This window comes from Macaca nemestrina, chromosome 3 (assembly GCF_043159975.1).
Source record: "Macaca nemestrina isolate mMacNem1 chromosome 3, mMacNem.hap1, whole genome shotgun sequence".
In the NCBI taxonomy this organism is placed as follows: Eukaryota; Metazoa; Chordata; class Mammalia; order Primates; family Cercopithecidae; genus Macaca; species Macaca nemestrina.
Genome location: NC_092127.1, coordinates 90,154,018 through 90,180,758, shown reverse-complemented (window position 1 = coordinate 90,180,758; position 26,741 = coordinate 90,154,018). Strand labels below are relative to the sequence as shown.

Sequence of the window (26,741 nt, the reverse complement as noted above, 5' to 3'; positions counted from 1 at the left end):
TCCACTGAATGTGACTTATTTGTATCTACAAGCTAGTGGAAGCTGGGTGCTATAGTTTAGATATTTGTCCCCCAAAACCTCATGTTGAAATTTGATCCCCAATGTTGGAGATGGGGCCTAATGGAAAATATCTGGGTCATGGAGGTGGATGCTTTATGACTGGATTAACCTCCTCACTGTGGGGGTGGTGAGTTCTCACTCTCTTAGTTCCATTGAAAGCTGGTTGTTAAAGAGAGCCTTGCTGGGCGCAGTGGCTTATGCCTGTAATCCCAGCACTTTGGGAGGCCAAGGTGGGCAGATCACCTGAGGTCAGGAGTTCAAGACCAGCCTGGCCAATATGGTGAAACCCCATCTCTACTAAAAGTACAAAAATTAGCCAGTTGTGGTGGTGCATGCCTATAATCCCAGCTACTTGGGAGGCTGAGGCAGGAGAATCACTTGAACCTGGGAGGTGGGGGTTTCAGTGAGCTGAGATCATGCCACTGCACTCCAGCCTGGGCGACAGAGAGAGACTCTATCTAAAAAAAAAAAAAAAAAAAGAGAGAGCCTGGCACTTCTGTCTCTCTCATTCCTCTCTCACTGTGTCTCTGCACATACCAGCTTCCCTTTGCCTTCTGCCATGAGTGAAAGCAGCCTGAGGCCCTCACCAGATGCCCAATTTTGAATGTTCCAGCCAGCAGAGCTGTGTGCTAAATAAACCTCTTTTCTTTATAAAATACTCAGCCTCAAGTATTCCTTTATAGCAACACTAAACAAGCCAGGTGCAGTGGCTCATGCCTATAATCCCAGCACTTTGGGAGGCAGGGGTGAGCCCATGTGTTCAACACCAGCCTGGGCAACATAGTGAGACCCTGCCTCTACAAAAAAAATTTAAAAATTAGCTGGGTATGGTGATATGTGCCTGTAGTCCTACCTATTCAGAAGGCTGAGGCCAGAGGATCACTCGAGTCCAGGAATTCAAGGTTACAGTGAGCTATGATCATACCACTGCACTCCAGCCTGGGCAACAGAGTGAGATCCTATCTCCAAAAAAGATAAAATAAAATAAAACAAAATATAACAACACTAAACAGACTAAGGCATTGAGCAAATAGATCTACAAAATAATCTAGAGATTAGAAGTTGTCATCAGAAATGTTGGGAATATTTAGGGGGCCGCTGGGCAACTTATGTTATAATAACTTAGGTACAAATAGAAAGTGGAATTTCATTTTGTAGTCACAGGTTACAATGTTGTATAAGTTCTTATTTAAGACTAAATAACCTAGACTGTGAGAATGTACCAATTTACACTTTGGTCATTGTCTCATAGAAGTCGTAGGACCAAACAATGTCTTCATGAGTTGGGGTGGGATTTTATTCCCAAAGAGGAAGGATATATGTATACCATCCTGAGAGTAATATTTGCCTTATGCATCTTACTTTTAACAGCAATACTGAATAAGCTAAGCCTTAAGATAGCTGTCTGCTTACAGTCTCTTAGAAAGGATTTTCCCTATAGTCTTCTTCTAGAATATTACTTCTGTGTGTAGTTCTTTTCTTGTATAAGACGACCCTGTCACCTTAACCACAATTGATGTGAATGAGAGCAGTTATCTAATCCAAGGAAAAGCTACACATCGTTCAGTCAAAAACCTATGATTTGTCTGGTCATGAAGACTGTTCAACGGAGATAATTGTAGCTAACTAGACTGAAGAATATCACCTTTCTTTGAAAGGAGTTCAACTGTTAGCAAAGGCAAAAACTGAAAGAAAAAGAGAAATGTAATTAGTAGAAGCCTACAAGCAGGAGAAGCCAAGAAGGAGAAGCTAATACAACAGAGGCCATTATGTTGAGCAAAAGAAGAGGGTACACGTATTGGTGACTTATTGGAAGGACAATCAGATTCAGAATAATTGTCTCCATTATAGTGGAGCATACAATGGAGCCATTAGAAGCTACCCAGTTACCAGAACAGCTGGACATCAAGAAGGAATTTTCAATTCTCAAATCATGTTCTGTCCCCTTGAGTCCTGCAGGATAGCTTCAGCATGTCTTTATTCCTGTAACCTACTAAACTCTAGCTACTCCCACATGGCTGCAATGAATTTTACCAGTTTTTAAAAAATCAATACTGATTTAAGTAAGTAGGAAAGCATATTAGTAGGCATTAGTAACAAAGTGAAACAAGACTGACAGAAATCAAAATTTAAGAAAAATAAACTAATAAATATTATTTTTTCCTTTTCTTTCTTTCTTTATTGTGAAGATGAGGTTTTGTTTTACTGCCCAGATGGTCTCAAACTCCTGGGCTCAAGCTAGCCTTCTGCCTTGGCCTCCCAAAGTGCTGGGATTACGGGTGTGAGCCACCATGCTCAGCCTTCTTTTTTTACTTCTTTTTCCCCGCCGGTGAAAACTGGAAAAGCTGCTAGACAAATTCTAAAAGAGATGTAACACTGGCAAATATTCTTAGTCTGTGGGTACTGAGCATGAAATTCCAATCTTGGCTTCCAAGTATCTAAGGCAAAAAGAAAAAAAAAATGAGAACAAAAATATTTTAAAATATTTAACTTTTATCTTCATTTATTTTTCCCTTTCCTTCCTCTCATATTAGCCAGATCTGTGCTTTCTTCAAGGGGAAGTCTGTTGTAAGGATGGATGTTGAACTTGCCTGGAAAACTGTCTGGTTTTATTTCAAAAGGCTAAGCCTCAGTAAAGGAGAGAAATAGCGGGAAAAGATAAAATGACTTGCAGAAAGCTGAAGTAAAGAACTTTGCTCAGTTGATAAAACAATATCCCACACACTCGATAATACCAGAGGAACTTGTATTTTGGACATGAGGACCCTGATCCAGATTTGTGGTAGTATTGCTAGGGAGAGAGCAAGAGACCCCAAAGTATGAAATTCTCAGCCTTGGCAAAAAATGCCCATGCTGCAAACCTGGTGTGGAAGCAGCTAAGTGCTACTGGACCTGAAGGGATGATTCAGAAAGAGCATGGACAGGACTATGAAGAGTGGGTCAACGACCAGTGGGTCTTTCTGTTACCTCCTTGATACCCTGGTACTGCATAAGATTCCAGAACCATGAACAGCCGTGGGGAGACTGGCATCAAGCTTGAAGAACGAACAAAGTTAAATTTCTACATGCTGGGTAAAATTGTGGGTGGGGGAGTATTACTCAGAATCAGAAAGTATCTTGATGTACAAAATTTTTTGCATATCTATACCTGAGAACTGATATTTCCCCCCTCCCCACTATACCTGAGTTATCAGAAAAGACAAGAATCAAGCTCACTTCTGAGTTTCAATGGATCACAGTGGTTGCAAGGACAGTTAGGCTCTTTCTAATCATAAGACAAAACGACATGCTCAGGGAATCTTAGGTAATGGGACGTTAAAGTAAAGAAGACAAATTTCTGTCTTACAGCCAGTCCTTTCACCCGTGTTGGAATGAATCTGGAAAGTCATTTGGGATATTACCAGTTCTTGCCATTGTGTTCTCATGCTGCTGTAGATTCCTGTTGCAGTCCTATACCATTCTGGTGACTCAGCTAATCTCTGTAGCTGCTATTCCTGCTACTGAGCAATGAACTGACTTCTCTCCATTGTCTTTCTTAGCTTTTGCCATTCATGGTTTCTGACTACTCTTGGCTTTTATTGTCTCATGGCTTCTGATCATTGCCTTTTCTCTGGGTGAGAAAAGGTTGGCTTTGTTCTTTTCTTTTTTTTGAATTCTACCCCCGTGATAAACTGCTGACTTATTCTGTGTGTTGTACACTCAGCTTTGTAAGAGAGAATATTGATCCATTCATTCAGTCATGGCCACCTCTGTTGGACAAGGCTATCACTCCTGAATCATTTGCTTATGCCTGATCCAAGCTGCAGCCAGGGATAGGAGTTCTCAAGCTTTTCTTTCTTTTTTTTTCTTTTTCTTTTCTTTTTTTTTTTTTTTTTTTTTTTTGAGCTGGCTTCCTCTCTTGCCCAGGCTAGAGTGCAGTGGTGAGATCTCAGCTCACTGCAACCTCTGCCTCCTGGGTTCAAGTGATTCTCTTGCCTCAGCCTCCCAAGTAGATGGGTTACTGGCTTGTGCCACCGAGCCAGGCTAATTTTTATATTTTTAGTAGAGATGGGGTTTCACCATGTTGGCCAGGCTGGTCTTGAACTCCTGACCTCAAGTGATCCACCTGCCTCTGCCCCCAAAGTGCTGGGATTGCAGGTGTGAGCCACCACGCCCGGCCGGTTCTCAAGCTTTTCTGAGCTTACCTCACAAGGAGTTGTAATCGTGGCAGACCCTGTGAGAAGAAGACTAAAAGCAAACACTTATGTATTGCTAACCGTGGGCCAGACATTGTTCTAAATGCTGTATAGTCTGTTCGCCCTTCCAAATAATATACCCATTTTACAGATAAGGAAGCTAAGATGGTTAAAGTTGACAATATTTCAAAGATCACATAGCCAGTAAGCAGCAGAGCTAGGATTCTAGCCAGGCAGTCTAGCTTTTTTTTTACAAGCAGTGCTCTCTGCTTGTATTCTGTGAAATATCTTTATGTTAGGATCTGTTCCTTTATTTTCTGAATTGAGACCGATAATCCAGCTTTTCAATTAAGCCAAGAATATTCTTACTAAACCGTTGATTGCATTTCAATCTTTGAATATCACTAACAGTATTAGTAAGGAAGATTCTTTCAACAATCCCAGAAATTCATCAAATGCTTACTTCCTAAGTGAAAAAGAAAAAAGAAATGTTATTAGGGTAAATATTTTCTTTCAATGTTATTCAGCATTCCAAACTATCAGGAGCATAACATAATTCTGTTCAGGGACCTGTACTGTTGTTTATTTTCAAAGAGGACAGAAGCCTTAAAAGAGCAGTTTCATTAATATCAGATTTTTCAGAGTCCTCCAAAAATGTTTTATGGCATGTCCTATTCAGTTTTTCTAAATTAGAGACTCAAGTATTTATAGACAATAGCATTGCTTTAAGTAAGATGAAATGATGTTAGGAATCGAAAGCCTATCCTGTTCATCTTTGTAAAAAATATCAGAATAGTGGGAGCTTAAAAAATTAAGACAATTGAACTCATGAAGATAGACAGTAGAATGATGGCTACCAGAGGCTGGGAAAGATAGTTGAAGAGAGAGTGGTTAACAGGTACAAAAATGTAGTTAGAATGAATTAGCACAACAGGATTACTACAGTACAACAATAATCATACATTTTAACATAACTAAAATAATATAATTGGATTGTTTGTAACACAAAGAAAGGATAAATGCTTGATGTGATGGACACTCCATTTACCCTGATGTGATTACTATGCAATATATGTCTGTAGCAAAATATCTCATGTGCCCCATAAATATATACACCTAGTATGTACTGACGAATTTTTTTAAAAAATTAAAAAATATCAGAATACATGTAATAAACAGTAATGAATATAAAATTACTTGAGAATCCCTAAAGACACATTACTTATATTCTTGTAGTAAAGACTATTATTGGAAAAAAACTTGCCTAACTGCAGCAAGTGTTTTGAGAAGAAATATGATTTAACTGTAAGATATGGAAGGAGACTGAAATGCATTATTCAATTGCATTATTCATTTTGATGCTGATAAGACTGAGATAAAGCAAAGTGGATGGCTTATGCAATCCCAGGTTGCATATTGCCACTTTTTGAATTACCAAGAGACATTTAATTAAATAGCATCACACAGTCACGGTGGTCGTTCTCACAACAGCAGCTGGACTCACAGCTGGGTGTAGTGGCATTCTCACAAAGGCGTTCTGACCTTGGCAGCATGTCTGACCTCTCCTTTGAGACTTCTCTGCTAGCCCCTGTGGATCTCATCTCTTGCACTGCTTTCAGACATGCCCAGAATAGAGCTGAAATGGAGTCCTGCCATAAATCAAAATCTGTGAATGGATACTATAAAATTCCTAATTTATATGCTATGTGGTGTGTGTTCCTTTGAGAGACATGAAGATATGTAAATAGAGTAACCAGAAAGGACTGATGTAAAAGTACTATTTTGCTAAGAAAAGAAGCAACAGAAATCAGTAAACTCACTTCATGTGAGTGTACCACTAAGCAGTGTGGAACGGCAGCTGGAGAGGGGCTTGTAAGAAGCTGATAAATGTCTATCAAACAGAGGCTTTTCTTTCATTTCCAAGCTGGTTTGGTGTGATGTAGTTGTCTTTCCTGCTGTCTACTTGGAAGACATGACAAATTATTCTGTGTAATTTAAGCCCAAACTGGAAGGTAGGAAAGAATTCCTCTTTCTGGGCCTCTTTCTGCTAAAAGGGTTGTTATGAACTCAAGCAGAATATAAAAGGTTATTTCCTAACACAAAAATGTCATGTTCCTGGAGAATCAAGTTTTTAGATCCTACTAGTCTGTGTGATGTATTACTTTTGCAGTTCAAATGAGAAATAAAGTTTTGCAATGAGGCTTTGGTGTTAATGTACATATCCAATATTCCACAATTTATGGATATTTGTCTTAAGTCTAATTACTCATTTTCCACTTATTTTAAATTTGTCACAAGCACTCAAGACAGAAATCAGAATGGTGCTTATTTTATACCACATCCCTAGACCCACTTTGTAAAAAATTACTTTTAGTTCAACTTGCCTCTATAATCAATCTTAGAACAGTTTTGTAATACATTGTATAATACGTCAGCAGAAATCAATTCAAGCAACCCTTCAGCATCTCCTGCTAACCTCAAAGGAATAGCAGATGACACCACTTGCCATTTTAATTTGTTAAATGGTATTGAGGAAAACCAGATATGCAACACATATTTCCAATTAAACTTTGTAATGCTTGGTTGATATTTATCTGAGGCATTGCATTTTAGATGGTAGAATTGTAGTAGCACAAAATTTTAGTCAACTAATTTTGAGGCTGAATTATAGAATGAAACATGTTGTTTTCCGTGAAAAGTAGAAAGGATAGTACCTGCAGTGTGTTAGGCTTGTGAGTCCAGAACTCTTTCTCATGCTACTTTTTAGAAATGCTGATGTAGAATTCTCCATTGTTATATCTGAACTGAAATCTAGACCTTGTAATAAATTAAAAAGAAATAGAAAAGTTTGGACAAATAATGTGGGCATTACATTATTGTAAATAGCATACTATGTAAGTTTAAAAATAATGTTCCTTCTTTTAAAAATAGCTTTTCCCCTTCTTTTAAAATTATTTTAAATTAACACATAATTGTATGTACTTATGATGTTCAGTGTGATATTTCAATTCATGTAGACAATGTGTAATGATAAAATCAACCCCTTAATTTATAAAAAAAAATTTTTTTTTGAGAAACGGTCACACTCTGACACCCAGGCTGGAGTGCAGGGATGCGATCACGGCTCATTGTAGCCTCAACCTTCTAGGCTCAACCAATCCTCCTGCCTCAGCCTCACGTAGCTGGAACCACAGGTGTGTGCCACCACACCCAGCTAATTTTTGTATTTTTTGTAGAGACAGGAGTCTCACCACGTTGCCTAGGCTGGTCATGACTCCTAACCTCAAGCGACCCTCCCACCAAGGCCTCCCAAAGTGCTAGGATTACAGATGTGAGCCACTGCACCTGGCCTCAACCCCTTAATTTTAAGAAAGTACATATTCGTTAATTGATACTAGAAAATTTGGAAAAGTATAAAGAAAAAAACTGTCGTTGTCCAACTAAAGATAGGTATTATCTATATTTAGGTATGTTTCCTCTCTCTATATTTTTTTTTCTTGAGATGGAGTCTTGCTGTGTTGCCCAAGTGGCAGTGCAGTGGCACAATGTTGGCTCACTGCAACCTCCACCTTCTGGGTTCAAGTGATTCTCCTGTCTCAGCCTCCCGAGTAACTGGGATTATAGACGTGCACCACCACGCCTGGCTAATTTTGTATTTTTAGTAGAGATGGGGTTTTGCCATTTTGGCTAGGCTGGTCTCGAACTCCTGACTTCAAGTGATGCCCCTACCTCGGCCTCCCAAAGTACTGGGATTACAGGAGTGAGCCACCGCGCCTGGCCTTTCCTCTATACTTATTCTTTTGTTTTGCGTTGTGTGTTTCATTTATTATATTATTATTATTGTTGTTTTAGAACTAGGATTTCACTGTGTTACCTAGGCTGCACTTCAGCTCCTGGGATCAAATGATATTCCTGCTTCAGCTTCCTGAGTACCTGGAATTACATGTGCATGTTCCACTGTGCCTGGCTGTGATTGTGTTTATTTTTAGAAAATTTTTTAATTCTTGCCTTTTCAGTTAACAATATATAATAGCATTTCTCTATGAATGCTAATATATACCTTTACAAAGAAATTTAAAGTATAGTACAATTTTACATTACTTGCAGTTTCCATGATTTATTTATCTAGTCTCAGATCTTTTTAGGTTGACCTAAGTTTTCACTTTCATAAAGTATGCTATTATATCTTTATGTATGGAAAGTACTCTTAATTTTGAATTTTAGATTTTAGTATAGTACAATTTTACATTACTTGCAGTTTCCATGATTTATTTATCTAGTCTCAGATCTTTTTAGGTTGACCTAAGTTTTCACTTTCATAAAGTATGCTATTATATCTTTATGTATGGAAAGTACTCTTAATTTTGAATTTTAGATTTTATATTTAGGCTTTTTTCTCAGAAAGGAAATGAAATTTAAAGATTCATTCAAAAAATGTGTTATCATCAGAAATCTATGACAATGCTTTGCTTTGTGGCAGGCTTGCCAGCATTGAATAGCATCACGTATGTGTATATATGACTTCCTATTAAACATGGTAAAATGACCATATACATTTATTTTCTCCTCTACTCAAAATTTTATTAAAGAGGCAGCAAAAGAGTAAAATATATGTACAGACCCATAAGATCAAAGAAAATGAGAGTGAAATAGGAGATCTGGAGCACAGAAAGCTGTGACTTTAGGAGCTGAGTAGGAGAATAAAAGAAAAATAGATAAACTCTTCTGAGTCTCCTAGCCTCAAACACAGACAGTCAGACGTATGCCTTTTTGGCATGAAGTAGGAGAGTTTTTTTTTCTTTTTTGAATTACAATATTAGGAGAAAGAACAACCAAATAACAATATTCTGGGCTCCCAGTACAATTTCCAGCTTTTTGTCCGAAATATTCAAACAAAAACTTGGAGAAAACAAAGGATAGAAATAGAAAAGAGCTTAGAAACCATATGGCACATGAAGAAGTAATAGAATATATGTGTAATTGAAATTTATTTTTAAAATTTCAGTATAAATTGATAATTACATATATTTGTGGGGTACAAAATGATGTTACGATTTATGAATATGATGTGGAAAAATTAAACCAAGTTAATTAACATATTTATCACTTCAAAAACTTATTATCTTTTGTGGTGAGAACGTTTGAAATTTGCTTTGTTAGCAATTTTGAAATATACAATACACTATTATTAACTATGCTCACCACCCTGTGCAATAGATTTTTTTAAAACCACCTTATTCCTCTTGTCTAACTGAGACTTGTAGCCCTTTGACCATCATCTCCCCATGTCCCCCACCCTCCAGCATCTCATTACCATTCTACTCTCTACTTCTATGAATTTGATTGTTTTAGATTTCATATCTAAGTAAGAACAAACAGTAATTTGTCTTTCTGTGCCAGACTTATTTCACTTAGCATAATGCTCTCTAATTCCATCTAAGTGGTTGAAAATAACTGAAAGCTGAATGGTATTCCACTGTGTGTATGTGCCACATTTTCTTTATTCATTCTTCTGTTGGTGGACACTTAGATTGATTCCATAATATTGCTGCTGTGAATAACACTGCAATGGTCATGGAAGTACAGATATTTCTTTGACACATTGATTTCAAAATTTTTGAGTAAACACCCAGAATTGGATTACTGGATCATATTGAATTCTATTTTTAATTTTTGAGAAACCTCTACACAGTTTTCCATAATGGCTGCGTTAATTTACACTCCCACCAACAATTTTACAGGGCTGCCTTTTTTCCACATCCTTGCCAACATTTATCTTTTGTCTTTTTGAGACTAGCCATTCTGACATATGTGAGGTGCTTTGTAGTTTTAATGTGCATTTCTCTAATGATTAGTGAAGTAGAACATTTTTTCACCTATCTACTGGCCATTTGTACATCTTCTTTTTTTTGAGAAATATCTATTCAAGGTCCTTGTCCCCACCAACCTTTTTTTGAGACAGGATCTTGCTCCTGAGCTGGAGTGCAGTGGCACCATCATAGTTCACTGTAGCATCAAACTCCTGGATTCAAGCAATTCTCCCTCATCCTCCAGAGTAGCTAGGACTACAGGTATGAACCACTGTGCTTGACCTTTTTGCCTATTTTTAAATTGAATTTTTTTGTTTTCTTACTATTGAGTTCCTTATATATTTTGAATACTACCTCCTTTTGGATGTAGCGCTTTGGCTTACAAATGTTTTCTCCCAATCTGTAGGTTGAGTCTTCACGCTATTCATTGTTTCTTTTGCTGTGCAGAAGTTTTTTAGTTTGATGACATCACATTTGTCTACTTTTGCTTTTATTTCATGTGCTTTGGGAACCAACTCAAAAAAAAAAAAAAAATCATGTCCGGAAAAATGTTACAAAGTTTCTCTTCTATGTTTTCTTTCAGTAGTTTTACAGTTTCTGACCTTTAACCCACTTTGGGTTGATTTTGTATACAGCGTGAGGTAAGGGTCCATTTTCATTCTTCTGCACATAGATATCCAGTTTTCTCAGCACAATTTCTTGAAGAGACTATCCTTTTCCCACTGTGCATTTTTGGCAGTTTTGCTGAAAATCAATTGACTGTACATGTGTGAGTTCATTTCTGGGATCTCTGTTCTGGTCCATTGATTAATGTATCTATTTTTTTTATTCCCAGTACTACGCTGTTTGGGTTACAATTGCTATATAGTATATTTTGAAGTCAGGTTACTGTGGTGCCTCCAGCTTTGTTCTTTTTACTCATCATTGCCTTGGCTATTCTGTTGTTGTTGTTGTTGTTGTTTTAATGGTTCCATATGAATTTTAGGATTATATTTTCTAAAATGACATTGGAATTTTGATAAAGATTGCATTACATCTGTAGATTGATTTGAGTAGTATGGACATTTTAACAATATTAATTCTTCTAATTCTTCTAATCCATGAACATGGGGTATTTTTCCATTTATTTGTGCCTTTTAAATTTCTTTCCTCAACTTTTTTTTTCATGAAAATCAAACTATCTTGTGCACCCAAAGACACTATCAACAAAGTAAAAGGCAACTCACAGTATGGGAGAAAACATTTACGAGTCATAGAGCTAATAAGGGATTAATATCCAGAAAATATAGTAAATTCCTAAAACTCAACAATAACAACAACAAAAACAACATGTTTCATGCCACTTGACTATTTAAAAATGGTTAAAGTAGTAAATTTTATAATTTTACCATAATAAAAAAATTGGAAAAAAACTTATAGGATATCCAAAGTTTCAACTATATTCTCAACACTTATACCACTGTATCCACTGACTCCCTTTCCCAGCCCAAGTGTGTGTAAAAAAAAAAAAAAAACATGATGAAAACACTAAAGAATGCTGCAACTTCTTAAATGAGTTAACATATTTAAAGTCTCTCATCCGTAGTAAGCGTTCATAAAATGTTAGTTATTATTCTATAGATGCTAATTTTTTAGGAACAGGTAGAGGCATTTTTTCAAATTCATTTATTTATTTAATTTTTTTTTGAGATGGGGTCTTGCTTTGTCACCCAGGCTGGAGTGCAGTGGTGGCATCTTGGCTCACTACAACCTCCGCCTCCCAGGTTCATGCAATTCTTATGCCTCAGCCTCCCAAGTAGCTGGGATTGCAGTCATGCGCCACCATGCTCGGCTAATTTTCTATTTTTAGTAGAGACAGGGTTTCGCCATGTTGCCCAGGCAGGTCTCTAACTCCTGACCTCAAGTGATCCACCCTCCTTGGCCTCCCCAAGTGCTGGGATTACAGGTGTGAGCCACCGTGCCCGGCCATTTTTTCAAATTTAAAAATAAGTTGCAATCTCGTTATAGAAAAGTATATTATAATCCAAGAGAAAGTATAACAAATAGGATGGAGCAATCCTTTATTTTTTACACACTTTGACAAAAACGTTTTCAGTAAACAATGTTTCCTGTGGAGAATAGAGAACATGAAAATCAGCCTCCAGCCATTAGCAGCTGCTCTGCTCAGGGCCTAGGATCCCCTTGCCAAATCCGTGAGGTGGAGAGGTATACTTCCTTTACTAGCTTGTTCTGTTGCTTCTGGATGGTACTCACACATCACATTGTTTCCTGCCAAAACAAACACTATGAAATCATCAGATTTTATCTTGTACTCTTTCTCTGCCCAGATACTATGGATTCCTTATGCACATTCTTTCCATTCTTTTTCAAGCCCATGGCATTGAGCAGGAATCTTGTAGGGCTGTTCAGCACTTTGGATTGTCATCCATCAGTCTATGTTAAGGCCAGACCTTTTTTGCACATCCAAGAAAGGCATGGGCTGGGCATGGTGGCTCATACCTGTAATCCCAGCACTTTGGGAGGCGGAGGAAGGAGGATCACTTGAGTCCAGGAGTTCGAGAACAGCCTGGGCAACATAGTGAGTCCTCGTCTCTACGAAAAGTAAACAAAATTGGCCAGGTGTGGTGACATACACCTGCAGTCCCAGTTACTTGGGAGGCTGAGGTGGGAAGATGGCTTGAGCCCAGGAGATTGAGGCTCCAGTGAGCTGAGATTACACCACTGCACCCCAGCCTGGGTGATACAGTGAGACCCTGTTGGAGGAGGAGCAAGAGAAGGAGAAAGTTTGTGGAATTTAGTGGAATTTATTTTTATTTATTTATGTTACTATTATTTTTTGAGACAGAGTCTCGCTCCGTCACCCAGACTGGAGTGCAATGGCACGATCGCAGCTCACTGCAACCTCCACCTCCTGGGTTCAAGCAATTCTCCTGCCTCAGCCTCCCAAGTAGCTAGGAATACAGGCACCCGCAACCATGCCCAGCTACTGTTTTCTTGTATTTTTAGTAGAGATGGGTTTTCGTCATGTTTGCCAGGCTGGTCTCAAACTCCTGACCTCAGGTGATCCACCCACCTCGGCCTCCCTAAGTGCTGGGATTACAGGCATGAGCCACCATGCCCGGCCAGGAGGTTATTTTTAACATGTGTTGTAATGAGAGGTATTGGCTAAGAATTTTCAAAATCTGGCAAGAGACATTCATCCAAAGCATTCGTAAGCTCTAGACTCCAAGCGGGATAAATACAAAGAAAATCACATCTATGTACAAATATAGCAAAACTACTGAAAGCCAAAAACAAAGAGAGAAATCTTAAAACCATTTGGAAGAAAAAAAAATTACTTTTGAATAAGCAATAAGACTAACATCAAACTTTTAAACAAGAAGTATGAATAAAAAAAGACAGAAAAAGTGTGAAAACCAAGAGACATTGGAATAATAACAGTAAAGTCCTTTTCAGGAGGGAGCACTTCCAGGAGTGAGCCTTTATATCTTTATTTTTCTTTTTGCTTTGCTTCAAAGTTATTTTTTAAATCATGAAACCACAGGACACAGAGCAAAGTAAATTTTTAAAATTGAAATATAATTAATCTACCATAAAATACAGCATTTTGCAGTGTACAATTCAATGACTTTTAGCATATTTACAAAGCTGTATAACTATCATCACTATCTAACTCTAGAATATTTTTACCACCCAAAAAGAAACCCTTAGTCACTCCCCATTTTCTCCTCCCCTAAACCCCTAGAAATCACTGATTTATTTTTTATGGATTTGCCTGTTCTGGATATTTCATAGAAATGGAATCATAAAATATGTGGTTTTTTAAATGTTTGGCTTCTTTCACTTATTATAATGTTTTTCAGATTTATCTGAGTTGTAGCATGTATTCATTTCTTCATATGGCTGAATGATATAAATTATAGGGATATAGCACTTGCTTAAAAAAAAGTCCACTCATGGGTGGGAGGAGGGTGAGGATTGAAAAACCACCTACCAGGTAGAATGCTGATTACCTGGGTGACAAAATTAACGCTACACCAAACCTCCATGACACACAATTTACGCATGTAACAAACCTGCACGTGTACCCCCTGAACCTAAAATAAAAGTTGGAAAGGCAAATAAAATGTTCTTAATCTCTAGGAAAAAGCAAAGTCCATTCATCACTGGATGGATATTTGGTTTGTGTCTTAGTCTTTTTAGGCTCCTGTAACAAAAGACTTTAAACTCGGTAATTTATAAACAACAGAAGTTTATCACTCACAGTTCTGGAGGTGAGAAAGCCCAAGCTCAAGGTGCCAACTGATTCAGTGTCTGGTGAGGGCCCACTAGTCATTGATGGTGCCTTCTATGTATCCTCACATGGTGGAAGGGGTAAAGAAACTCCTTTGGGTATCTTTTCTTTTGTTTTCTTCCTTCCTTCCTTCCTTCCTTCCTTCCTTCCTTCCTTCCTTCCTTCCTTCCTTCCTTCCTTCCTTCCTCCCTCCCTCCTTCCTTCTCTCTCTCTCTTCTTTCTTTCTTTCTTTCTTTCTTTCTTTCTTTCTTTCTTTCTTTCTTTCTTTCTTTCTTTCTTTCTTTCTTTCTTTCTTTCTTTCTTTCTTTCCCTTCCTTCCTTCCTTCCTTCCTTCCTTCCTTCCTTCCTTCCTTCCTTCCTTCCTTCCTTCCTTCCTTCCTTCCTTCCTTCCTTCCTTCCTTCCTTTCTTCCTTTCTTTCTTGAGACAGAGTCTCACTCTGTCGCCCAGGCTGGAGTGCGGTGGCGAGATCTTGGCTCACTGCAACCTCTGCCTCCTGAGTTCAAGCGGTTCTCCTGCTTCAGCCTCCCAAGTAGCTGGGATTACAGGTGTGCACCACCACACCTGACTAATTTTTATATTTTTAGTAGAAACAAGGTTTCACCATGTTGGCCAGGCTGGTCTCAATCTCCCGGCTTTGGGCCTCTTTTATAAGAGTACTAATCCCTTTTATGTGGATGAAGCCCTCATGCCCTAATCACCTCCCAAAGGCACCATTTCTTAATACCATCACATTAGGGATTAAGTTTCAGCAGATGAATTTTGTGGAGACACAAACATTTAGACCATAGCAGATTATTTTCATGCTTTGAAAAATAAATGTATGAGTTTATTTCTGAACTCTCAATTATATCCCACTGATTCATGCCTATTTATAAGCCTGTATGTTCTTTTTCTTGATAGTAGTTATCTACTCCTGATATTTATTTGATTATTGTCTGAACCTTCAAACACATAAATTCTATGTTGTCTACTGCTCATTGGTGTATCTCGAGAACCTAGAACAGTGCTTGCAATGTCGTAGGTGCTCAATAAATACATGATAAAGTTGAATTTTGGACATATTCTTCCATTTTTAATAATTTTTAAATATAATTTTAGAAAATTCTAAATATCCAATTGTATTTCTTCTAGTTATTCTTTGGCTAATCTTATTATCTTTAATTTTTTACTTTTGCTCTTCAATTCATCATTTAAGATTTTTTCCAAATTGTTAACTAATTTTTCTAAAATTATTTATTTAATCATTCTTCCCTTTTACATGAATTTGTCATATTTTCATTAGACATCATATATGAAGAAATCATCATATATAGGAGAGGATAGGGAGAAACTAACTGCAAAGCAGATGAATTATAACTTGAACTATGGCCAAGCATGGTGACTCACACCTGTAATCTCAGCACTTTGAGAGACTGAGACGAGAAGATAGCCTGAGCCCAGGAGTTTGAGACCAGGTTGGGCAACAAAGCAGGATCTCTTCTCTACAAAAAAGAAAAAAAGGAAAAAAAGAAAAAGAGAGCAAGAAGAACTTGAACTCTTGAACTCAGATATTCTTATTTTTCCCACTCTGCTTTCTAGACTGTTTTGTCCTTTGGGACTATATTATTATTATGGTAGTATCTCTATATGGTAGAATTAGGCTTTTCATTTAATTTATATCTCTTCCATAATTTTGTGGCTATCTTTGCCTTCTTCAAAAAAATTATTTAAAACATTTCAATACAATTAACAAAACAATATTTCTCACTGGTTTTGTAGTTGTAACTAACCTATATATTAAGTTGGGACAAACCGATAATTTTTTTTCTTTTTTTTTTTTTCCTGAGACAGAGTCTGTCTCTGTCACCCAGGCTGGAGTGCAGCGGCATGATCTCGGCTCACTGCAACCTCCGCCTCCTGGGTTCAAGCGATTCTCCTGCCTCAGCCTCCGGAGTAGCTGGGACTAAAGGTGACGCCACCACACCCAGTCAATTTTTGTATTTTTAGTAGAGATGGGGTTTTGCCATGTTGGCCAGGTTGATCTCAAACTCCTGACCTCAGGTGATCCAACTGCCCCAGCCTCCCAAAGTGCTGGGATTACAGGCATGAGCCACTGTGCCTAGTCTCAAACTGACATTTTTTGAAAAATTTGTCTTCCTGTATATAAATATGTGTCCTTCCATTTATTTAAGTCTCTCAATAAAGTTTTCTAAATGTTTTCATCTGATATTAATCCATTTCTCAACAAGCTACTTGTTGGTATTTTTAAAATTGCTATTATAAAAGACATATTGGCCGGGTGTGGTGGCTCACGCTTGTAATCCTAGTACTTTGGGAAGCTGAGTAGAGTGAATCATTTGAGCCCAGGAGTCCAAGACCAGCCTGGGCAACATGGTGAAACCCCCATCTCTACAAAAACTACAAAAAATTAGCCGGGTGTGAGGATGTGTGGTTATAGTCCCAGCTACTTGAGAGGCTTAGGTGGGAGGATCACCTGAGCCTGGGGAGGTCGAGGTCTCAGTTAGCCATGATTGTGCTACTGTGCTCCAGCCTGGGCACAACAGAATGAGACCCCATCTCAGAAGAAAAAAGAAAAGAAAAGAAAAGAAATATTCTTTGTTATTTTTCTTAGTTTGTTATATCTACTAGATGTTCTTTACAAAGTGAGAAAATCATCCTCTTAAAAGCACTAATAAGGCGGGGGGTGGTGGCTCACACCTGTCTGACCTCAGGAGTTCGAGACAACCCTGAGCAACATGGTGAAATCTTGTCTCCATTAAAATACAAAAAAATTAGCCGGGGTGGTGGGTGCACCAGTAGACCCAGCTACGCAGGACAGGAGGCTGAGTCATGAGAATTGCTAGAACCCAGGAGGCAGAGGTTGCAGTGTGTTGAGATCACTCCATTGCACTCCAGCCTGGGCAACAGAGAAAGACTCCGTCTCCAAAAAAAAAAAAAAGCACTAACAGATGTTTATCAGCTAATATTTATTGAAAATCCATTTCTGACATGGTTTTAAATGCAAATTTCATATTTTAAATATTTTAAGAGCCTGTGTTATGTGTAAGGCACATCATCATCCCTGATGATGATTCCACATACACATTGGTAATTTAAGACTAACAGAAATTTTGTTATTCATATAATTTAATCAAAACCGCTATTAAAATGCATTCAGTTCTTTATAATTTAATAAGAACAAGATGCCTTTGTTCAGAATTAAAAACAGCCTGTCATAATCTGTTTTTTAAAGAAAATTTAAAAAGCATATTCTGGAAAGGCACTCTATGACAATACAGTAAAGGAAATACTGACTTTTAGAGGGTCTTCAGCAAAACATGCTAATTCTATTGCAATTCCTTGGTAAGAACCATTATTGGAGATGCAATTTACCATGTCCATTGTCTAATGATCCCATGGATATTGAATATACGCACACAGAGATATATTTTATGTAGCTCACAGCTGAAATGTGCATTTGTGCGACTCTGTTCTTCTGTTATTTTGTTACTCTGTACACATAGACATCCAAAAATGAATGTACAAGTATATAACATTTGTTTGTTAATTGTAAAAACTATTTTTCAGTAGAATTAAAATATGCATATGCTAAAATTAAAGCATTTCAATCAAAGTCAAGCTATCTCCTCGGAATAGGTCAGACGATTTTCACAACATCTGTGGGTCAGGCACTGGCTCTGCCCATAATTAAAAAAATAGTTTATTGTACTATACACTAGAAAAATGCATCAAGTTAGCATACATAAAGCATTATTTTATAAATATCTTGCATTGGGTAGGCAACATTTCTTGAAACAATCTGAAACTTACAGAAAAGTTGTAAATATAGTACAAAAATTACTTTTTCTTAAACCGTTTGAGAGTAAATTGCCAGCCTGATGTCCCATCAGTTCCTCATACTTCAGAGTATATTTTCTACAACTGGGACATTCTCCTACATAGCTAAACACTACTAAAAAAAATCAAGAAATTACCATTGGTACTTTACTACCATCTAATCCTCAGACCTCGTTCAAGTTTCACCAAATGTTGGAATAATGTCCTTTAGAGCAAAAGGATTGATTTCAGAACCGTGTCTTAATTGTTAATATCACGTCTCATTAGTGTCCTTCAGCCCTGTCTTAGTTCAGATGGAATGGCTTAAACAATCAGCATTTATTTCTTACAATTCTGGAGGCTGAGAAATCCAAAATCAAGGCACCTGCAGATCTGATACCTGATGAGGACATCCTTCCTGGTTTATTGGGTGCTTTCTTGCTATATCTTCATATGGGGCGGCGGGGGGAGAGAGACAGAGAGAGGAAGCAAGCCTTCCTGTCTCTTTTTTATGAAGGCACAAATCTCATTCATCCAGAAGTTCACCTTCATGACTTAATTACCTCCCAAAGGTCTCACCTCCTAATAGCATCTCACTGGGAGTTAGAATTTCAACATGTGAATTTGGGGAGGAAGACATAAAACATTCAGTCCATAACAAATTCAAAAACATTTCCTTAATCTTTCCATTATTTTCATGACCTTAACTCTTTTGAAAATTATAAGGCATGTTTGTATAATGTTCCTCAATTTGAGTTTGTCTGATGTTTTCTCATAATTAGATTCAGGTTATGCATTTTTGGGAGGGGCATCACAGAAGTCATGCTACATTCATTTTATTGGAACCTATCATGTGGAGAGCACAATTTCAATTTGTCCCATTGCTGATATTGTTTACTTTGATTACTTGATTAAGGTCGTGTCTGCCTGGCTTATCAACTCAAATTACTTTTCACCTTATAATTAATAAGCATTTTGTGGGGAAGTACTTTGGGATTAGGTAAATATTCTATTTCTCATTAAACTGTCAGTTTATTCATTTATCATTTTATATCAGTATGACTCATCATTTACTATTAGTATGAAATCATAGCCTATTTCAACAGGCTGTAACCTATTGCTATCATTATTTATTTTGGTGCTAATATTCTCTGTGATTTTGACTGTGGGAACTTCATAAAGCATACTTTTCTGGTTCTTTTGTATACTTGTTTGTTTTACATGTCCCCACAATTATCTGATCACTTTTGCTTTCTGGCATAGGATATTTCAGATTTTGTGCTTTCTTGCCCCAGCTGACAGATCAGTCATTTCTTCAAGGTGCCCTGGTTCCTTGAAGCAGAGTCTCATATTTAAAAGCTGAGATCAGGGTACTAGGTATGATCCTGGCTATTGGGATGTTTTAGGCCTCAGAATTGCTCAATGGACAGAGCTGGTGAATGTGTATATTTATATACACACATATAAATATATATATTCACATCTATATTTAGTTCTATAACCATCTATATATATTGAAAACTGTTGTTCACACTGATTCCTCCAAATCCAGTTCAACACTACACAGTTAATTTTCATTTTCTCCCTTTCCATATTTGTGACTTCCTTCTCTGAGAGTGAGAAACTGACCTAAATTATCCTTAGCATGTTCATTCGCTTCATTGATATCCCTGCATAAAACCAATCTCCATAGCTGCTGCTGCACCCCTCTTCTTACCATCTTTGGGCTCCAACATCCCACATCAATCTTCCCTTTCTTTTCTTTTTCTTTTTTTTTTTGGAGACTGGGTCTCACTCTGTTACTCAGGCTGGAGTGCAGTGGTGTGATCTTGGCTCACTGCAACCTCCACCTCCCAGGCTCAAGCAATCCTCACACTCCAGCCTCCCAAGTAGTTGTGACCATCAGCCTCACAAAATGCTGGGATTACAGGTGTGAGCCACCATGCCTGGTCTACAGTCTCTCCTTTCTAAGCGATGACTTCCTCATATGGCTTAGGCTCCGACACCCTATGCCTGCCCCTTTCCCCATGGACTCCTCCTCACCGCACTAGGGTTCTGACTCCCCATGCTGGTTCACCCCTGGAGGACACCCTCCTGACCCCACCAGGTTCTGACTTTTCATCCTGAGCCTCCTCCTGTGTGGGCACCCTCCTCATCACACTTAGCAGATGACTCCCCTTGCCAGGCTGTCCCTCTGTGGTAATGCTCTTCTCACCATACCCAGGTTATAACATCCCAGCCTGGACCTTACACTGCAGAGACACTCTCATCATTGTTCTGGGGCTCTGACATCCTACTCCAGGCCATCCCCTTCAGGGAGACACCCTCTTGATACTGAGTATTAGAGCCTGACCAAGATGAAAAGGGAATCCCCAAAGAGAGGACGTCTAGGGTGGGAGTCAGAACCTGAGCAAGGTGAGGTGTGTGTCAGGCTCTGGCAGTCAGTCTCAGTGCTGAGCTGTTTCCTTGCATGGACCCCCTCCATATCTTGTGTAGGTTCTGACAGTCTATTCTGAGCTGTGTGGATCCCACCCCTGCACGTACCCTTTCCTCTTGAGCTCTTATACTCTCAACCTCCCTTGGTGTTAAGGACTGCAACAATCTTGAAAAAAGAACTAAATGTGAGGGTTTGCTCTTTCAGATATCAAAAGTTATTACAAAGCTACAGTAAATAAGGCCGTATTGTACAGAGGCAAGGGATAGTCAAATAGAATAATATAGAATGTTAAGACATGACTGTGCTCACATATGGTCACTTGATAGAAGACAAAAATGGTCTGCAGAGCAGGGGGGAAAGGGTGGGCTTCAATAAGTGAAGTTTTCCTGTCCTCTTTAAGGAATCATTGCCTTCCATAAGGTTGTGAGGATACTGTCCAGTGTTATCATCTAGAAGCTATATTGTTTACCTTTCTTATTTATGTCTCCAATCCCCCCAAAATCAAATTTTTAGGCAGCTATCCATATAAGACAAAGAAAAGAAATGTGACCTCTACACAAAAGTCTTATATGGTTGTTGGGTACCTACTGAGAAAGAATGTTATAAGAGGGTTAAGGTTGAGGCTCCAGATCTCTGAAGGCCTGACTTCAGAAGTTTTAACATTCACTTGATCCAGGGCTGCCCACCTGTGAAGAAGATTGAGGGAGTAGAAGCAAAATCCTCAAGTGGTGCCGTTTTTGCTTCAGAATGGAATAGAAAAAGGTTAGTTTCTTGGCCAACAGAAACATATTCTGAACCATCCAAGTGAGATTTTGGAAGCAAAATTTCAAGAAAAAGAACTTTTGGCTCTGCCTCTTCAGGAAGGTAGATGCTGTCACAACATTATCAGAGAATGGGTCTAGTCCGTGAGGCCCATACTAGAGAATGGACCTCCTAATGAGAAAACAGCAGTAGTTGGTGACAAATTTCTCCAAATCCACCTCTGGGAAATGGAACTATTTTTTTTTTTTTTTTTGAGCTGGGGGTCTTGCTCTGTCTGCCAGGCTGGAGTGCAATGACAAGATCATAGTTCACTGCAGCCTCAACTTCCTGAGTTCAAGTAATCCTCCTGATTCAGCCTCCCCTGTATCTGGGACTACAGGCATGTGCCACTATACCTGGCTAATTTTGAAAATTATTTGTAAAAATGGAGGTCTCCCTATTTTGACTGGGCTGGTCTTGAGCTCTTGGACTTAAGCCATCTTCCTGCCTTGGCCTCCCAAAGTGCTGGGATTACAGGGATGAGCCACCACACCCAGCCGGAAATGGGACTTTTGGGAAACTACTATTCTCTCTGTGGGGCCTTAACAGCAAACAGAGAAAATGCTTTAGGCATTTTAGCTGATGCAAATTCAACTTTAAGGCATTATTGAGAAGCTAAAAAACCAAACCAAACCAAAAGGAATATAAGCTACATTTAGATATGCATATTTTATTTATTTATTGATGTATTTATTCTATAAATATTTATCAATTGTTGTAGCAAAGATTGGCCAGATGTTGATCAAACCAATTTTGTTTCATTCCTAAGGCCACAGCTGAACTACATTTTCTAGCAATCCTCAGAATAAGATGCGGTCATCGACTGAATTCTGGACAACGGAACGGAGTAGAGTGAAATACATCACTCCCAGGTTTGGCCTGTCAAATCTCATGCACAATTCTGTACATTCATGTGCCAGCATCTCCTCAGGTGGGGACTCCAAGCACTTTGGAGTTGGTGGAGCCACAAGATGGATCTGAGATCTTTGCTAAGATAGGGTTTCCCTGGTTGGCCTATAGCTGACGATGACATAAGAGAGAAATACATTTTGATTTTCTTAAGCTCCCACAAGTTTTGAGATTGTTTGTTACAGCCATTAGTCTTCCCTGATTAATACATATGCAGTGCCTATTCTGTTCCAGCCTTATTCTGGGTACTAGGGATGCAATGGGAAACAAATAAGAGAGACATGGTTCCTCCTCTCACAGGAGATACCTTACAAAAGGGGTGGCACACAATAAACAGTGACAACTTACATTTGCATGGTGCTTTACTGTTTACAAAGTGCTTTCATGGGCACCAACTCATTTAATTTTTTTTTTTTTTTTTTTTTTTGAGGTAGAGACTTGCTCTGTTGCTCAGGCTGGAGTGCAGTAGCGCAATCTCGGCTCACTGCAACCTCCACCTCCCAGGTTCAGGTGATTCTCCTGCCTCACCCTCCCGAGTAGCTGGGATTACAGGTGCATGCCACCACACCTGGCTAATTTTTTTTATCTTCAGTAGAGATGGGGTTTCTCCATGTTGCCCAGGGTGATCTCGAACTCTCAACCTCAGGTGATCCACCTGCCTTGGCCTCCCAAAGTTCTGGGATTATAGGCGTGAGCCACTGTGCCTGGCCCGATTTTTATAACAGTATTTTACAGATAAGGAAACAAAAGCTCAAAGATTTTAAGGGTCTTGTATGAGACAAGGAATTAGGAACTACACACATGAATCAGTTTTCTGGCTCCAAATCCATTACTCACGATGATTCTAAGTATGAAGATATGACAGATCAAGGAAAGTGCTAATCCTTGTCAGAAAATTCCATTATTCAATTTTATGTCTTAAAATAATATATTCTACAGAAGTGTAAGACTATTCATGGCAGCATTGATTGTAAGGGCAAAATATGGAAAACAAAGATTTAAATATCCGTTGGCAAGAGAATACACATATTGTGATATATTCAGAGAATAGAAAATCATATGGTAGGGAAAGTAAAGAAATTAGGGATTCAAGTATCCCTAATTTCAAGGTGAATCTCACAATCATGATGAAGAATAATGAAGGCAAGATGAAGACTACGGAGTATAATGCCATTACAAAGGTTAAGGTCTTCCTAGGAGTGATAAACACCAAGTTTAGGATAGTGACTCCACAGAAGTGGAAGAAGGCAGATGCAATCGGAGAGGGTTATGCTGAGGAGATCAACTGTATTTGCCATATTTCATTTCTTAAGCTGGGTGGTGAATACAACATTATTCTGGATTATCTTTTGTTCGTCTGAATCCATTTTCCACCTTCTCATTTCTGCCCTCTGTCCTGAGAGGCTGACTTGTGTGGACTTCTGTAGGATCAGTGGGCTCCTTGTCCCAGCTTTCAGAAGATCATAAGGTGGAAGAGAATGAAGTCTCAGCTTCCTGACCTTTTAGATGACCTTGGGCTGGCCAGGTCTCTTAAGCAGAGGTCACATCTCCTGTTTGGCAGCCCTCTCTACCCAGCCCACTGTGAGTTTTGGTAATTGCCCAGTCCCCTTGTGCCTGCAAGGCCAGAAATGGAAATGTCCTATTGTTAACACTGAGTTACCGCACCATTCCTTACAGTTTTCCAAAACCCTGCCACCCAAGCTGGAGTGTGGTGGCTGGATCATAGCTCACTGCAGCCTGGAACTCCTGGGCTCAAGCAATCCCAGGGAGCTGAAGCTAAAGGCATATGCTACCACGTGACTAATTTTAATTTTTTGTTTTTATTTTTTTAATTTTAATTTTTAATATCTTTTTTTGAGATGGAATCTCGCTCTGTCGCCCGGGCTGGAGTGCAATTGTGCGATCTCAGCTCACTGCAACCTCTGCCTCCAGGGTTCAAATGATTCTCCCACCTCAGCCTCCCCAGTAGCTGGGATTACAGGCACTCGCCATCTTGCCTGGATAATTTTTGTATTTTTGTAGACATGGGGTTGCACCATGTTGTCTGGGCTGGTCTCGAACATCCGCCCACCTCGGCCTCCCTAAGTGCTGGGATTACAGGTGTGAGCCACTGCACCCGGCCTTTTATTTTTTAAGGAGATAAGGGTCTTGCTATATCACCCAGGCTGGCCTGGAACTCCTGGCCTCAAGCCATCTTCCTGCCTCAGCCTCCCAAAGTACTGGGATTACAGGTAATTTGAAAAGAATGAAGTTTAATCGAGACTATAGCCATCTTGAATTAAGGACCAGAGGAGGGGGCAAAGAAAAAGAAGAGACTATAGTTGGACATGGTGGCTTGCACCTGTAATCCCAACACTTTGGGAAGCTGAGGTGGGAGGATGGCTTGAGGCCAGGAGTTGGAGACCAGTCTGGGCAACATTTGGAGACTCTGTCTGTATAAAAATTAAAAACAGCCGGGCGCGGTGGCTCAAGCCTGTAATCTCAGCACTTTGGGAGGCCTAGACGGGCGGATCACGAGGTCAGGAGATCGAGACCATCCTGGCTAACACAGTGAAACCCCGTTTCTACTAAAAAATACAAAAAACTAGCCAGGCGAGGTGGCGGGCGCCTGTAGTCCCAGCTACTCGGGAGGCCGAGGCAGGAGAATGGCGTGAACCCGGGAGGCGGAGCTTGCAGTGAGCTGAGATCCGGCCACTGCACTCCAGCTTGGGCGACAAAGCGAGACTCCGTTTCAAAAAAGAAATTAAAAACAAAATAGCTGGGAGTGGTGGTAAGTACTTATAGTGTGAGACATTCTTATTTGAGCCCAGAAGCTCAAGGTTACTGTGAGTCATGACTGAGCCACTGCACTCCAGCCTAGACAGAGTGAGACCCTGTGAGACAGAGTGAGACCCTGACTCTAAAAGAGATGAACAGAAATACCATTTTATTCTTTTGGTATTACCCAGCTTGAGAGTGCCATCTGTGTTTTTGCTGGGTTGCTGAGTTCTGACTGATAGAATAGATACTCTCTCTCTTTTTCTCTCTCCAGACACACAAATCCTTTTTTTGCATATTTGACATAATGTGCTAACAAATTGAGAAGAAAAAACTTTTATTTTTAATTTTTGATACAAGGACTTGTTCTGTAGCCCAGGCTGCAGGGCAGTGGTGTGATCATAGCTCACTGCAACCTCAATCTCCCAGGCTCAGGCGATCCTTCTGCCTCAGCCTCCTAAGTAGCTGGGATGACAGGTGTCCACTACGATGTCCAGCTAATTTTTAAAATTTTACTTTTAGGCTGGGCACAGTGGCTCATGCCTGTAATCCCAGCACTTTGGGAGGCCGAGGCGGGTGGATCACATGAGGTCAGGGGTTTGAGACCAGCCTGACCAACATGGAGAAACCCCATCTCTACTAAAAATACAAAATTAGCAGGGCGTGGTGGCACATGCCTGTAATCCCAGCTACTTGGGAGGGAGGCTGAGGCAGGAGAATTGCTTGAACCCGGGTTGCAGTGAGCCACGACTGTGCCATTGCACTCCAGCCTGGGTAACAAGAGTGAAACTCTGTCTAAAAAAAAAAAAAAAAAAAAAAAAAAAAATTTACTTTTAGCAGAGATGAGGTCTCGCTATGTTGCCCAGGCTGGTCCCAAACACCTGAGCTCAAGTGTTCCTCCTGCTTTGGCCTCCCAAAGTGCTGAGATTGTAGGTGAGAGCCGCCATGCCCAGCCAAACACTTATTGAGCACCTATTATATATCAAGCATTGTGCTAGGGTTAAGGTTTGGAGATAGAGAGAAAAATAAATTAAATCTCTTGTTACAAGGAAGTCACAGTCTAGTAGGAGACACAGGTGAAAAATTAAAGGTAATGAAGTATAGTCGCTAAAAACATGGGATTTGTAGTCTGAGAAACCTGAGCTCAATTCTAGGCTCTGTTACCTATTGGCTATGTGACCTTGGGCTACAGAAATACAAATGGGATTACTACTGGTACCTTCCTTATAGGGTAGTTGTGAGGATTAAAAGTAAAAGCACTAGTATCTATACTTTTACATCTCACTAGTTATGTGTTGCTTAACCATGGGGATATGCTCTGAGAAATGCATTGTTAGGTGATTTTGTGGTTGTGTGAATATCATAAAGTGTCCTTACACAAACCTAGGTGGTATAGCCTACTACACGGCTGGCTCTATGGTGCACAGGCAGTCTATTGCTTTGAGGTTACAAACCTTTACAGCATGTTACTGTACTGAATACTGTAGGCAATTGTAACACAGTAGTATGTGTGTATCTAAACGTATCTCAACATACAAAGGTCCAGTAAAAATATGGTATAATAATCTTATGAGACCATTGTTGTTGTATATGTGGTCTGTCATTGACCCAAGTGTTAGAATGTCATACACATGTATGTATATGCCTAGGATATATTATGTCCTTAATAAATATTACCTAA

General features: G+C 39.2%; 1 protein-coding gene, 1 long non-coding RNA gene and 1 other non-coding gene across 9 annotated transcripts in view; 1 reads left to right on the top strand and 2 right to left on the bottom strand.

Moving 5' to 3' along the window:
* The window catches only part of LOC105486386 (methionyl aminopeptidase 1), a 113,728-nt gene that overhangs the window by 15,277 nt on the left and 71,710 nt on the right, over positions 1–26,741 (top strand). For 4 of the 7 annotated variants that reach the window (XM_071093278.1, XM_011749256.3, XM_071093275.1 and 1 more), the window contains 2 exons: positions 21,270–21,355; positions 22,164–22,266. The gene's annotated coding sequence lies outside the window, so the exon portion shown is untranslated. The remainder of the gene's footprint in view (positions 1–21,269; positions 21,356–22,163; positions 22,267–26,741) is intronic. The other 3 variants (XM_071093280.1, XM_011749259.3, XM_071093279.1) reach the window with 1 other exon arrangement.
* LOC112427495 (U7 small nuclear RNA) lies at positions 2,377–2,439 on the bottom strand. The gene has a single exon (XR_003019087.1). It is a non-coding gene; the product is annotated as a U7 small nuclear RNA (small nuclear RNA).
* LOC105486385 (uncharacterized) overlaps positions 12,104–26,741 on the bottom strand; it is a 43,838-nt gene continuing 29,200 nt past the window's right edge. The window contains exon 3 of the long non-coding RNA XR_011621152.1: positions 12,104–12,313. This is a non-coding gene — a long non-coding RNA (uncharacterized lncRNA). The remainder of the gene's footprint in view (positions 12,314–26,741) is intronic.